General features: G+C 46.5%; 1 long non-coding RNA gene across 3 annotated transcripts; it reads left to right on the top strand.

Annotated features, from left to right (window-relative positions):
• The first annotated feature begins 934 nt into the window (after positions 1 to 934).
• LOC144730759 (uncharacterized) lies at positions 935 to 6,605 on the top strand. Of its 3 annotated transcripts, none has more exons than XR_013587846.1 (5): positions 935 to 1,426; positions 2,836 to 3,024; positions 3,326 to 3,512; positions 4,708 to 4,952; positions 6,280 to 6,605. It is a non-coding gene; the product is annotated as an uncharacterized LOC144730759 (long non-coding RNA). The 3 variants fall into 3 exon arrangements; XR_013587844.1 differs by having other exon boundaries at positions 4,708 to 5,911; XR_013587845.1 differs by lacking the exon at positions 6,280 to 6,605 and having other exon boundaries at positions 4,811 to 5,215.
• The last annotated feature ends 6,351 nt before the right edge of the window (positions 6,606 to 12,956 follow it).

Raw genomic sequence — 12,956 nt, 5'->3', positions numbered from 1 at the left:
AATTTGATGACTTGCGACTCGACTTGGACTTGCATAACAATGACTTTGTCCCACCTCTGAGATGTGGACTCGAGTCATGTGACTTGGACTCGAGTCAGACTCGAGTCATGAATTTGATGACTTGCGACTCGACTTGGACTTGCATAACAATGACTTTGTCCCACCTCTGAGATGTGGACTCGAGTCATGTGACTTGGACTCGAGTCAGACTCGAGTCATGAATTTGATGACTTGCGACTCGACTTGGACTTGCATAACAATGACTTTGTCCCACCTCTGAGATGTGGACTCGAGTCATGTGACTTGGACTCGAGTCAGACTCGAGTCATGAATTTGATGACTTGCGACTCGACTTGGACTTGCATAACAATGACTTTGTCCCACCTCTGAGATGTGGACTCGAGTCATGTGACTTGGACTCGAGTCAGACTCGAGTCATGAATTTGATGACTTGCGACTCGACTTGGACTTGCATAACAATGACTTTGTCCCACCTCTGAGATGTGGACTCGAGTCATGTGACTTGGACTCGAGTCAGACTCGAGTCATGAATTTGATGACTTGCGACTCGACTTGGACTTGCATAACAATGACTTTGTCCCACCTCTGGGTGCCACCTCCCTATATCATGTAGCCTCTCAATTTCTTCATTCACGAAGATTGTGTTTCACTGCACAAAACGGTACCGGCGGCCTTTTTACGAGATTTAGCGGGAACGGCCATCTTGGTAAGGGTAATGCAAAGGGCCAGCTGAACCCGAGAAGCCCAAGTGAAGAGGCACTAACGACCATCTTCGTAAGGGAATACAAGGCCCCTGAGAATTGATAGGACCTGCCATCTTGGATAGGGCAGTGCAGGGGGCCGCAGCACCAAGGGAAATATGAGCAGCCATCTTGGTAAGGGAAATCGTGACCGAGGCATAGATTGGCGGGAATCGCCATCTTGGAGAGAGATAGGAGACACGGACAGGCTTGGATAGGAAGCGATCGTGACAATGATTTGTGCCGCTATGAAAGTTACTCTACTTTTGATCACAGTCATGGTTAATGTTTGTGTGAGTACACGTTCATCAAGAGTTGCCACTCGTCGAATCGCTGTCGATTCCCGTCACAAATTTATGTTTACCTCAAGTAACCACGTGGCCGGGGGTCTGTGTAGGCACGCGGGAAGGCCGCGCGGCCTCCGTGTCTGCAGAGACGAGGAACGAGAGACGCGTCGCTCAACAGGGACAGTGTCGCGCCTCACAGTCGGATGCTTCTGCCGTCTTCTCTCCACTGCTGGATGAAGGCATCTTCCACCGCTCGGTCGCTCACGGTCCATCGCTCCCACCGTGCGTCCGTCTCTTGCTGCTCGTCGTCAACTCGTTTCATGGCTCCGTCTCCGCAGTGGAAAGGGCCGCAGTTAAAGTGTCACTTTGTGCGTGCAGGTACGTGAAATAAAGGTCGCTGGGTTGATTAAATGTGTTGTGCTTCGAGTTGAGTGGTAGTGGGATGCGGTTAGCACTTGTACGGGTAGAGTTATTTGGTTAAGAATGTAACACAAATGTAGCATTCTGAGGTAAATCTAACATTACAGATTTAAGTTGCAAATGTCAACATTCATAGTAACAGTTATATAGTTTAGTCTCTAAGCTTGTAAGTATGACTAGAATCAAAAGTGGATATGATTGGTAAAAATTATGTATTAAAATTATTATTGAAATAAATACAGCATTTATAGCTGTTAAGTGTATAAAAGCATGTTAATACGTGATATGGATATTTAAATACTCACAATAATATAGTTCCGTAGCTTACACGATAAAAAAAACTCATTTGCATGTTATGGTTACAAGCAAATATGATAGTGAAATATGCTGTAATTAAAGTTTTGAGGCAATTCATTAATTATTTGTCTTAAGGCTTAAACCATAATACTGTAATGGTTTAACAATTTTACAAGAATTATATAATATACCATTACGTTTAATACATTAAACCAGATCAGAAAGTAACTTGTTAAACGTTTATTTTATTAAAAGTGACTGCAGTATTAATTTATATAATTACTCGCGACCAATCACAGTGGCGGATATTTGAACCGGTCCTGGGCGTCTCCTAGGTCGACTCAGCCTTCGAATGAGTGACCCGGTGCGGTGTGTAAATATCAGCACTGGGGAGACACAGAGGCGGCCGGGGGTAGTTTTGGCCACCCACCCCCTCATGTGCCGTCTTTGTCTTCTTCATAGGTGCTCGGGAACAGCACTTGCCCCAACAGTCTGTTAAGTTCATGTCGGGTTCTTTGTATTGGCCCGCAAAAACTCCTATTCGGTCTTCAGTAAGGAAAATGTTCCCTGCCCACTGCTCTCTTCAACGTTGGTATGTTAACAAAAACTTACTTGAAGAACGACAGACCCACTGGCCTCATCACAAGGATAGAGATTCAAGACAAGCTGGGTTTATTTACAAAATGTTTCTCTGCAGTCTTCGAGAAAGGACTGATTATCATATCAAATATCGTTATGCGTATCTCCTTTGTAGACTCTGAAAGGGCATTGGCTCAGTTACTATGTATACAGTCTGCGAGTACTGCAATAATTAAATAAAAATAACGTGTAGTTTACAGCGCCTGTGTCAGTCCCCTGCTGGATGAAGGCCTCCCCACGCCATATTGGTGATGGTTGACCATACTTCCCCCACACTGTTCAGTGTTGGTGAAGGTGAGCGGGGTGGGGGGGAGTGGGCAGGATCGGTTCTGGTATTACTTACCACTGTTAACCGTGGCCATAAATCAAACTCCGGTTGCTCAGTTCATAACACAGTACGTTAACCACTACACCACCGCTCCCCTCGCCAGTGAACCCAGCCACACTCGTCACGAGAAGAGACGACGACCAGTGGTGGAGACTAACGACGGAGAGACACCCAAAGGGTGTGAACGAGCCCACGGAGAGGAAATCCAGCGCGGAGATGGAGCGATGAGATCAGTTCACCCGCTGGAGATGACATGGATTGTTCGATTCCCGCTCACGACCACCGACAGCAGGTGACGATTATCTTAACCGGTTGTCGGCCGCCCCTAGGTCGACTCAGCCTCAAATGAGTTACCGGTGCGGTGTACAGTAAACACGTGGTTGTTGACCACCCGTCCCCTCGTGTGCCCTGCTGGCTTTCATAGGTGCTGCTTACTCGCTCTAACAGCACTTGCCCCAACAGTCTGTTACAGGCTACACGGGGGATCTTTTCCTTGTCACCAGATTTGTGCGTCTTACTTTCCGGCGCGTCTCATGGGTTTTCGGGGAATGTGGCTGTAGGCGACCGTCTCTGTGATTTCTGTGCCTCTGTAGATTCACAAAACTCAGAGGGAGAGTGCCGCCGCGTGTTGCAGTCGGCTCCTGCCATTGTCTTTCCACTGCTGGATGAAGGCATCGTCCACCAGTCGCCCTCGCTCACGGTCCATCGCTCCCATCGTCCGTCCATCTCTTGCACGTGAACTCATTCATCGCTTCGTCTCCACAGGGGTCGTCCTTTACGGTATTGTTTTAGATTTACATTTTGTGTCTGGGTTGTAATGTACTGGAGCGTGGTGTAAAGTGAGTATTGTGTGTGGAGTGTGTCGTGCAGTGTGGTATACAGTGTAGTGTTGTGTATAGTGTAGTGTCTGTAGTTTGTGGTTTATCGTGTAGTGTCCGTCAGTGTGGTGTATAGTGTGCAGTAACGTGGATAGTACAGTCTGTGTCATATCTAGTGTAGTGTGAAGTGTCAAGTATGGTATGAATAGTGTGTTGTACAGTGTATATTGTGTACTGTGTGTGGTTTATGTGGTGTTGCATATAGCGTGTATAATAAATTCCATGTGATGGAAAGTGTAGTGTGGTGTCAAGTGTAGCCTATGTGGCGTGATGTATAGTGTAGTGTGTGGCGACAAACACATTTCCTAGGGGTTGAGCCATTCTTCATCACGCTGGTGAGTGCAGGGTGGTAGCAGGATCGGTTCAGATATCACGAGTCAGTGATGCTCCCCATAGCTGGCAATTAAATTGAGATTGTTGGCTTCATAGACTCTGTCATGGGGCTCTTTTGTGGTATTGCAGCCACACACTGTTGGTCATTGTATATTTACGTGCGGAATTAATGCATTCAAATGTAGCAGTTGTAATCGAGCTATTTAGTCCATGGGCCAGAGCAGTAATTGATACAACGTTAGGTAGCATGTTTAGTCGCACCTTCGGATAAATACGCCTGATGAGTGTGGTACTTGATAGTCCCGCACCTCCGATTAGCACATTAGGCTACATACGGTGCGAAAGAAATTCAACATGCATACACCACCACTCATTTCAAATGTTTATCAAATAATTCACTGTTTTTGCCCTCACATTTGGAATTTGCCACCACTGAAGTGATGACATCTCGTGGATTAAGTGGGTATCTGAACTGCATGGCAAAACAGCCATCAGAATTCACTACTTTATTAAACACAGAAATAATGCAGTAGTCATTTCATCGGTTCACGTTGCTGTATGGATGTCCCTTGGCTATTAGATCTGGACATGGCCTTACGAACTACATACATAATCCTATCCAAGAATAAGAAATTGATTCAAACTCTTTTTAATTTTAAAGTACGTATTCTTGTATTCACAAAATTATAAAATGTACACATTTACAATGATAATAATCTTCTTTGTGGATGTGGTGCTGGCGCTGCTGGGCTGTGTTGTGTCAGCGGTGTTCATCAGGACCCGGTGCGCATCGCCCTTGCAGCGGTGGCAGCGGTGGTGGCATGGGCAGCAACTTGACCACGTCCCTTGTGTGATATCATCCATCAGTGATCACGGTTGATCGCCGGGGTCAGGGTCGTCGCTGCCGCCTCTTTTGATGCCATTTCCCATGGCCGCCGTTGATTTGACTGCACACGGGTATGGCCTTCATCTCTGGGGACCTGCACACAGCACATGGAACGACCGCTACGTGAGTTTCATTGGCCCAAAGGGCAACCTGGTGAACTTCCCGTGAGTTCAACAGAGATCGAGCCTGAACAGCGAAGGTGGAAGGCAACCTGCCCAACTTAGGTAAAAATGATAATGATAACGGCGTGGCTCTGAAATTTTTTGCTCATGCCACTGCTGACAAAGTCCTCGAGTAGACAAACTCTGGATGATATTTGGTCTACCCTTCCACATTGACCACACTTGTTGTGGGCATACGCACAAATACAACTCGTGGGTAACTCACCTGACGTAGAAGAGGATGTATGCCTGTTTCTTCATGACCACCCTGGTGTCGACCGGTGTCACCAAGTCGTCGTCCATCCGGAACCATCTCCCATCGCAGATCTGTATGCAAACAACATCGAAGATTAATTACGACGATTATCCAATTGCACCTGAACTCCCCATGTATTCGTAAAATGACACATGAGGAATAGAGGTGTCCCTCTTATTCCACCTATTATTGTGTTGTCCTATAAGTTGAGTAATCGAACCGATAATCCATAAAATAATTGATTACATTTGAAAGTTAAAATCCTCGTTGGGACTTTACTTGGTCCATCATCTATCCAGGGTCAATAAAGTAATTACACATTTTTGATGAAGTCAACAGTGGTTCTATGCATACGCTCTCCCTCGGTCACAGGAAAGGGGAATTTTCACGACTGGCTCAGGCTTATAAATGGGAAAAGAGCACCATCTCATGGTTCATAGGAGCAGGAATCATTTAGATTTTTTTTCACGAAATCGAATTATTTAAAGGATCTATGCGTACGAATGATTGGCGTGTGTTTGTGTGATAATGCAGTACATCACCTTGTTGTAACAGTAGTAATGTCCCTCTGTGCTGCATTTCCCAGAGTGCACAAGGACCGAGTATAACCTGTACACTACAGGGTCTGCGTCCTCCTGCTGTGACATGAATGGCCGCACGTCCAGGTGCTGTGGGTACGGGCAATCCTGCAGTGGTGAGGGAGGAAACAGTGATGCAGAAACAGAGATGGTGTTAGGCGGGGAAGAGGAGAAGAATGCTGCAGGGTCGAGTTCTTTATTCTAATTTTTGTTCTGCTATTTTTTTACTTTACCAAGTAATGTTTGCTGACTGAGCTATATTGCTCTTTCTCCGAATCGATCTCGCCACAAATGATAGCTCAACGAAGTGGCTTATCACGTGAATAGTTATAGCAGCAGTAGCGCAAAAACAAGCAATGAGAAAATGGAGCAAATACAGCCACATTTTAAAAGAAATATGAAAAAAAACTTGGATATTAACCAAACATTACCCGATTGATCTTGTTTCCAAACAGGTCATATCTCTTGATGGAGAGGGCCAAGACATTCGGGAGATGGTGAAGGCTCATCCTCTTCGTGGCCTTCACCTTGCAACAGCACCTGCCCACCAAAAAGCAGCAGCGTCAGTTTAAGGACCGAGATGCCCAGTGCAAAACTATACAAATATAGTAATAGGTTTTTACCTTTTCAACTGGTACAAAAACTGACACCTTTATACAAGGCATCATGTTTGCAATAACCACAACACAAGCAGTCAAAATGCAAACAAAAAGAAACAACTCTGAAGATGATAATGATATGCACTGTCCTTGAAGTTGATTGGTCCACACCCGAGACAGCTTTTCTTAGAGCCTAGTCTACATTGGTGTTGGACCAGATGACGCCAAAAGGCGTACGTACAAAAGGCGTACGTACGCCTTTTGGCGTCATCTGGTCCAACACTAATGGAGACTAGGCTCTAAGAAAAGCTGTCTCGGGCGTGGACCAATCAACTTCAAGGACAGTGCATACCACTGGTAAAGGAGGTCTCATACTGTACAAATATGTTGGCGTTACAAAGTAGACAGACTCGCGTGACATTGATGTCGTGCCATACTCACCTTTGGCAGGTGTATTCATCCAGTGTCTCTGTCTTGGTGAAATCTGCAAAAGCAGCCAGCATATCTGGCGAATTCTGTCAAATAGAACGACGTGAAGGCAAATGAGTGCTTGAAAAGAACACTGGAAACAACTTTTGCAGCTGTTAAAACAGTGAGTCCTTATGTTGTCCTGGCTGTGGTGTGACATAAGGGGGCAGTGTCTTTAGGTGACATGAATTAAGGACGTCCTCCCAATTTTCAGATTCATCCGATGTACAGCATTCCAGACGATCGGCAAACTTAATGTGTTTGAATGACGCTACTTGTGTAATGTACACGATCCAAAAAAGATCAAAAGTGTTGCTTGAAAATGAGAAAATAATTAAATCCGAAACTCGTTACAAGTAAAGATACAATTTAAGTAAATAAAGAATTCCTCGATTCTTACGTTGATGTGAAGACTGATGTCCAGGCAGTTTTCGAATGTGTCCGAGGTGCAGGAGCACTGCGTGCACTCCACTGTGGAACACAAGTGAACGCACGCGCACACATCCACACGTGCAATTAGAGAAGGTTAGCATTCTGATTATAAGAATAGAATAAAATGAAGTTACATGTTCCCTAGTCAAACTCACAATCATTCCCCGGACATCACCCACTCAGATAAAACCACATGTGATATTGACTCACATGCTAAGTAATTTCCTGCTCAAATGGGCATTGAGATGGTGCTCATCTGCTCTTTATAAATCTGAGGAAGTGGTAGAATGTCCTTATTCATATGGCAAGGGGGAGTCTGTTAATAGGACAACCACTGTTGACTTCCCCACAACGTGGTACTCAATTTAGTGACCCCAGATTGATGATGTGGCGAGTGTTTGTCTCTGATCAAATGGGTTGTTGTGTCTGTGTGCTTGTGCATTTTTCTATTGTGCGGGGAGTGGAAATATAGCGGTTAGCGCACTGGCGAACTGAGTTCGATCCACGCTCATGGCCAAAACATCTGAACCTCGGCTTCTCCCAGGTCGATTCAGCCTCAAATGAGTATCTGGTGCATTGTGTAACTTCAGCACTGGTGCTAGCCACCCGAAGGTGGCCAGGCATGGTGCTAGCCACACTACCTTGTCAAGTGCCCTGTTGGCCTACATAGGTACTCGCTAAAAGCAATTGCTTCAGCATTCTGTTAAGGCTTCAGGGAGATCTCTGTATTTGTGTGTTTTGCTTATGTCATGCTGTGCACAGTGATACCTCGGTTCACGAACTTAATTCGTGAACTGACTGGTCGCGAACCGAATTGGTCGTGAACCGAGGCACATTTTCCCACAGGGTTCAATGTAAATCCGGTTAATCCGTTCTGACCTTTTTTTTTGGTTTTTGAAGCATAAAAATATGAAACAAATTACAATACACATTACAACTGTACAGTATAGTAATGTATAAAGAGAGAACACTAACCTTGCTTGAGATGACTTAAGTAAGCACTCAAACGGGTGAACTGTACAATACAGTAAGTACGGTATTGTACAGTACAGTAGTACAGTACTGTATGTGCTAAAAAGCACACCAAAAAGCAAAAAGTCACTGAAAGTGTCTTCACAGTACTCACAGTACTTCTTTCTGTGTCTCTTCTTCTCTCCACGATCTTCCTACAGGAAGTCACGACCATGTGACAGCCTGGAAATAGCATTAAAATGGCCGCGGCTCCTGTTCGTGAACCGAAGCGGAGTTCGTGAACCGGAGCATATTTTTATGAACTTTTCTGTTCATGAACCGAGTTGTTCGTGAACAGAAGCGTTCGTGAACGGAGGTATCACTGTACGTGCGTAAGAGTGCAGAGTTCATCTGCACTGTGCAGCATGCGTCGTCATACTCGGTGTGATAGCTACTTGCAGCGATGATTTTTCCACATGGAGCTGGCACACACCTGTCGATCTCAGCTGCCCTGTGAAGATCTGGTGAATCACCGAGGTCTTCTCCATATGATGTTCTTCCGGCCTGCACGTGGAAATGAATGACATCACACATTCGGTGGCTTACAGATGCATCATCTTTACCAAGTGCGCACATGGGAGAGTTACTCCTTTTTGTTTCAACCCTACGTCACCTTGCAGCCAAACGCTTATTTAAAGAATATTCTGTAAACTTTGTTGTCAATTTTTGGTAACAGGTTGGGAACCAGTGGCCTAGGACGTGCACTACTTACTTGTGGTTGATTGGGCAGGAGAGGTGCAGAGCTTCTATGATGTAGCAGAAGAACTCATGCACGTCCTCCTGTTTGCCAAACTGCAGGTGTTTGGCGATCCCTGTGGGTAAATGGATGGAGGTCAGAAGCGGTTTGAACACAAGGTTACTAAACGTTTTACCAATGCCCCACTGCCACCCAATGAATAGGTTCTAAATTCAATGTGCACAATTGTGTTGTACTGAACGGAACTCACGTTTGAGGTTGTGGACAATTTCCAAGGGCTTGATGACCTTGCCCTTGGAGCTGAATGTTGCAATGGTGTGCCTCTCCATTATGCACATCATGCAACATCCATTATCTGTACCTGTGAAGTGAGGCAGAGGTGGCACATGCTGTCAGTACAACACCAATCGCAGCTCAGCTGTAGGTGCAGCACACAGCAAGGACATCTTCACAGAACACAATTATTTTCAGCTTGTTGGTATTTCAAAGTGTTCTGGGAACTCACATCTTCCTGAGTGGTGCCTTGAGATCAGGTAGTTTGCCAGTGGTGCGGTGTAAGTGAGGCACTGCAGGGTGGCATTGAGGAAACAGGTGTTCCCCATGTTGTCAAGGCCAGCACCCTCGCATGCGTTCCACTGCCACGTGAGGCTCAGGTTTTCCCCCGATTCTGGCGCGAGTCGTGGAGCTCCATTATAGATCTTGTCTGCGTGCAAAACATCCAGGAAATTTTCTGTTTACACTCGAGGCACTTTGGAGACTGGCTCGAAAGTTGCGTGGTAAAGCCAAAACTTGTGATATTGTTTTAGCGGTGTTCTTCATTAACACCTTTTTTGGATTAAGCAAGGTTATGGGAACTTGGGAGAAGAGACCATTAGAGGGAATTCCAAAGTCTAGCTACTGGTTACAGAGTCACTTTGGTACAAGCTTACCTTCCCCGGCAATCTTATCCAGCACAGGAGGGTCAGCTAGCTTCTTGGAGGTGGGCCTGATGATGGTAGAAGCTGTCGATGTAATGGCGTCCTTCTGTCTGTGATCCGGCATGCTCCCAAGAGCGGTATGCTGGCTGCCCTTCCTTCGGGCAGCTTGGCCACCCCGGCGTCTTGGTCTCCTCACTTGGCCGGCTGCCTGGCCTAACCCGCAGTTTGCTGCCTCGCCTTGCCCGTGACCAGCAGCCTGACCACTCCCGCAACCTGGACTGCCCTGGTGGCTTGTAGCCTGGCAGCCCTTGCATTCAGCAACCTTGTTGATAGCAGCACGTATATCTCCGTGGCTTGCCACTCGACTCGCTTTGTTCTCTTCAGCTGGGCTCGGCTCCCGATCTACCACCGGGCTTGGCCCATGGTCTGCCACCCGGTTTGCACCGCTGTCCGCTACTGGGTTGGGCCCATGGCTACTCATCTGACTTGCCTCGTGGCTAGACAACGGGCTCGTCTCAAGGCTAGCCACGAAGCTCATCTCTTTGTTAGCCACCAGGCTCGCCTCACAGCTTGTGGCTGGGCTCATCTTTTGATCAGCTTCCAGGCTCATGTCACAGCTAGCCACGAAGCTAATCTCAGAATTTTCTGCTGGGTCCACCTTGCGGCTTGCTTCCAGGCCCATCTCATGGTTATCTGCGCACAAAACATGCGGGAAATATTCTGTTTACACTCGAGACACTTTGTGTGGTAAAGCCAGAACTTGTGATAGCATTGTTTTAGCGGTGCTCTTCATTAACCCTTTCACAACCATGTTTTTTTCAACTATAGGTGACCCTACAGTGAGCTGTTTTTTTACATAATTTCTGTTAACATGGTCAGAGTAGCAATATTCAATGGATGGGGCATAAACCTGGTCCTTGTCCAATGTTTTTACTTTGCCACTACATGAACGGTTATCAAAGGGCATTAATGGATCCTGGATATCACGTTGATTTTCCACCGTAAATGGTGTGTCATGGCTCCGTGTCACTTTTACCATCCCGATTATACCTAAGTATATAACGTACATTGTGCAAAAATCTGACAAACGTTTTATCTAAAACTCATCCCTACTACAGAGTTGTTTATGAGATTTCAGTTGCACTACATTGACGTCTTTTTGTCCACTGTTTCTGAACGCAGTCCCAAATGCCCAAACGTTAATTACCCAGCAGTGATGTTATAGTAGATAAGAGTTAACACCTTTTTGGGATTAAGCAAGGTTATGAGAACTTGGGAGAATTGACCATTATAATTTCAAAGTCAAGCTAGTGGTTACAGAGTCACTTTGGTACAAGCTTACCTTCCACGGCAATCTGATCTGGCACAGAAGGGGCAGCTAACTTCTGGGAGGTGGGCCTGATGGCAGAGGCTATCACTGGAATGGCGTCCTTCTGTCTGTGATCCGGCATGTTCCCAAGAGCGGTATGCTGGCTGCCCCTCCTTCGGGCAGCTTGGCCACCCCGGCGTCTTGGTCTCTTCGCTTGACCGGCTGCCTGGCCGAACCCGCAGTTTGCTGCCTCGCCTTGCCCGTGACCAGCAGCCTGACCACTCCCGGAACCTGCACTGCCCTGGTGGCTTGTAGCCTGGCTGCCCTTGCATTCAGCAGTCTTGTTGCTAGCAGCACGAATATCTTCATGGCTTGCCACTTTACTCGCTTTGTCCTCTTCAGCTTGGCTCGGCTCCCGATCTACCACCGAGCTTGGCCCATGGTCTGTCACCTGGTTTGCACCGCTGTCCGCTATTTGGTTGGGCCCATGGCTACTCATTTGATTTGCCTCTTGGCTAGGCACCGGGCTCGTCTCAAGGCTAGCCACCAGGCTCTTCTCAAGGCTAGCCACGAGGCTAGCCTCAGGGCTAGCCACCAGGCTCGCCTCACAGCTTGTGGCTGGGCTCATCTTTTGGTCAGCCTCCAGGCTCATGTCACGGTTAGCCACGAAGCTAATTTCACAATTATCTGCTGGGTCCACCTTGCGGCTTGCTTCCCGGCCCATCTCATGGTTATCTGCACACAAAACATACAGGAAATTTTCTAGTTACACTCGAGGAACTCTGGAGACTGGCTCGAACGTTGTGTGGTAAAGCCAAAACTTGTGATAGCATTGTTTTAGCGGTGCTCTTTATTAACCCTTTCACAACCATGTATTTTTCAACTCTAGGTGACCCGACAGTGAGCTGTTTTTTTACATAATTTCTGTTAACGTGGTCAGGGTAACAATATTCAACGGATAGGGCATAAACCTCGTCCTTCTCCAATATTTTCACTTTGCCACTAAATGAATGGATATCGAAGGGCATTGATGGATCCAGGATATCACGTTGATTTTCCTCCATAAATGGTTTCTCATGGCTTCGTGTCACTTTTACCATCCAGATTATACGCAAGTATATAACAACGTACATTGCCCAAAAATCTGACAAACACTTTATCTGCAACTCATCCCTACTACAGAGTTGCTTATGACATTACAGTTGCACTACATTTACGTGTTTTGTCCACTGTTTCTGAACGCAGTCCCAAATGCTCAAACGTTAATTATCCAGCAGTGAAGTTATAGTAGATAAGAGTTAACACCTTTTTGGGATTAAGCAAGGTTATGAGAACTTGGGAGAAGACACCATTAGAGGGAATTCCAAAGTCAAGCTAGTGGTTACAGAGTCACTTTGGTACAAGCTTACCTTCAACGGCAATCTCACAATTATCTGCTGAGTCCACCTTGCGGCTTGCTTCCAGGCCCATCTCATGGTTCTCTACCGGGCTTGCCTCACAACTTGCCACCTCTATCCTTTCTTGGCTAGCTACCAGGCTCATCTCACGGTTATCCACTGCGTCCACCTCGCGGCTTGTCTCCAGGCCCATCTCATTGGTAGCCACTGGGCTCGCCTCAAGACTTGCCACCTCGGTCTTCTCATTGGTAGCCACTGGACTCGTCTCATGACTTGCTGCAGAGCTCGGAACACAGCTGCCT

The sequence above is a fragment of the Lampetra planeri genome, chromosome 36, assembly GCF_965212315.1.
Source record: "Lampetra planeri chromosome 36, kcLamPlan1.2.h2, whole genome shotgun sequence".
NCBI lineage: Eukaryota > Metazoa > Chordata > Hyperoartia > Petromyzontiformes > Petromyzontidae > Lampetra > Lampetra planeri.
The sequence above is the reverse complement of the archived record's forward strand: the minus strand, read 5'-3'. Positions and strand labels throughout refer to the sequence as shown.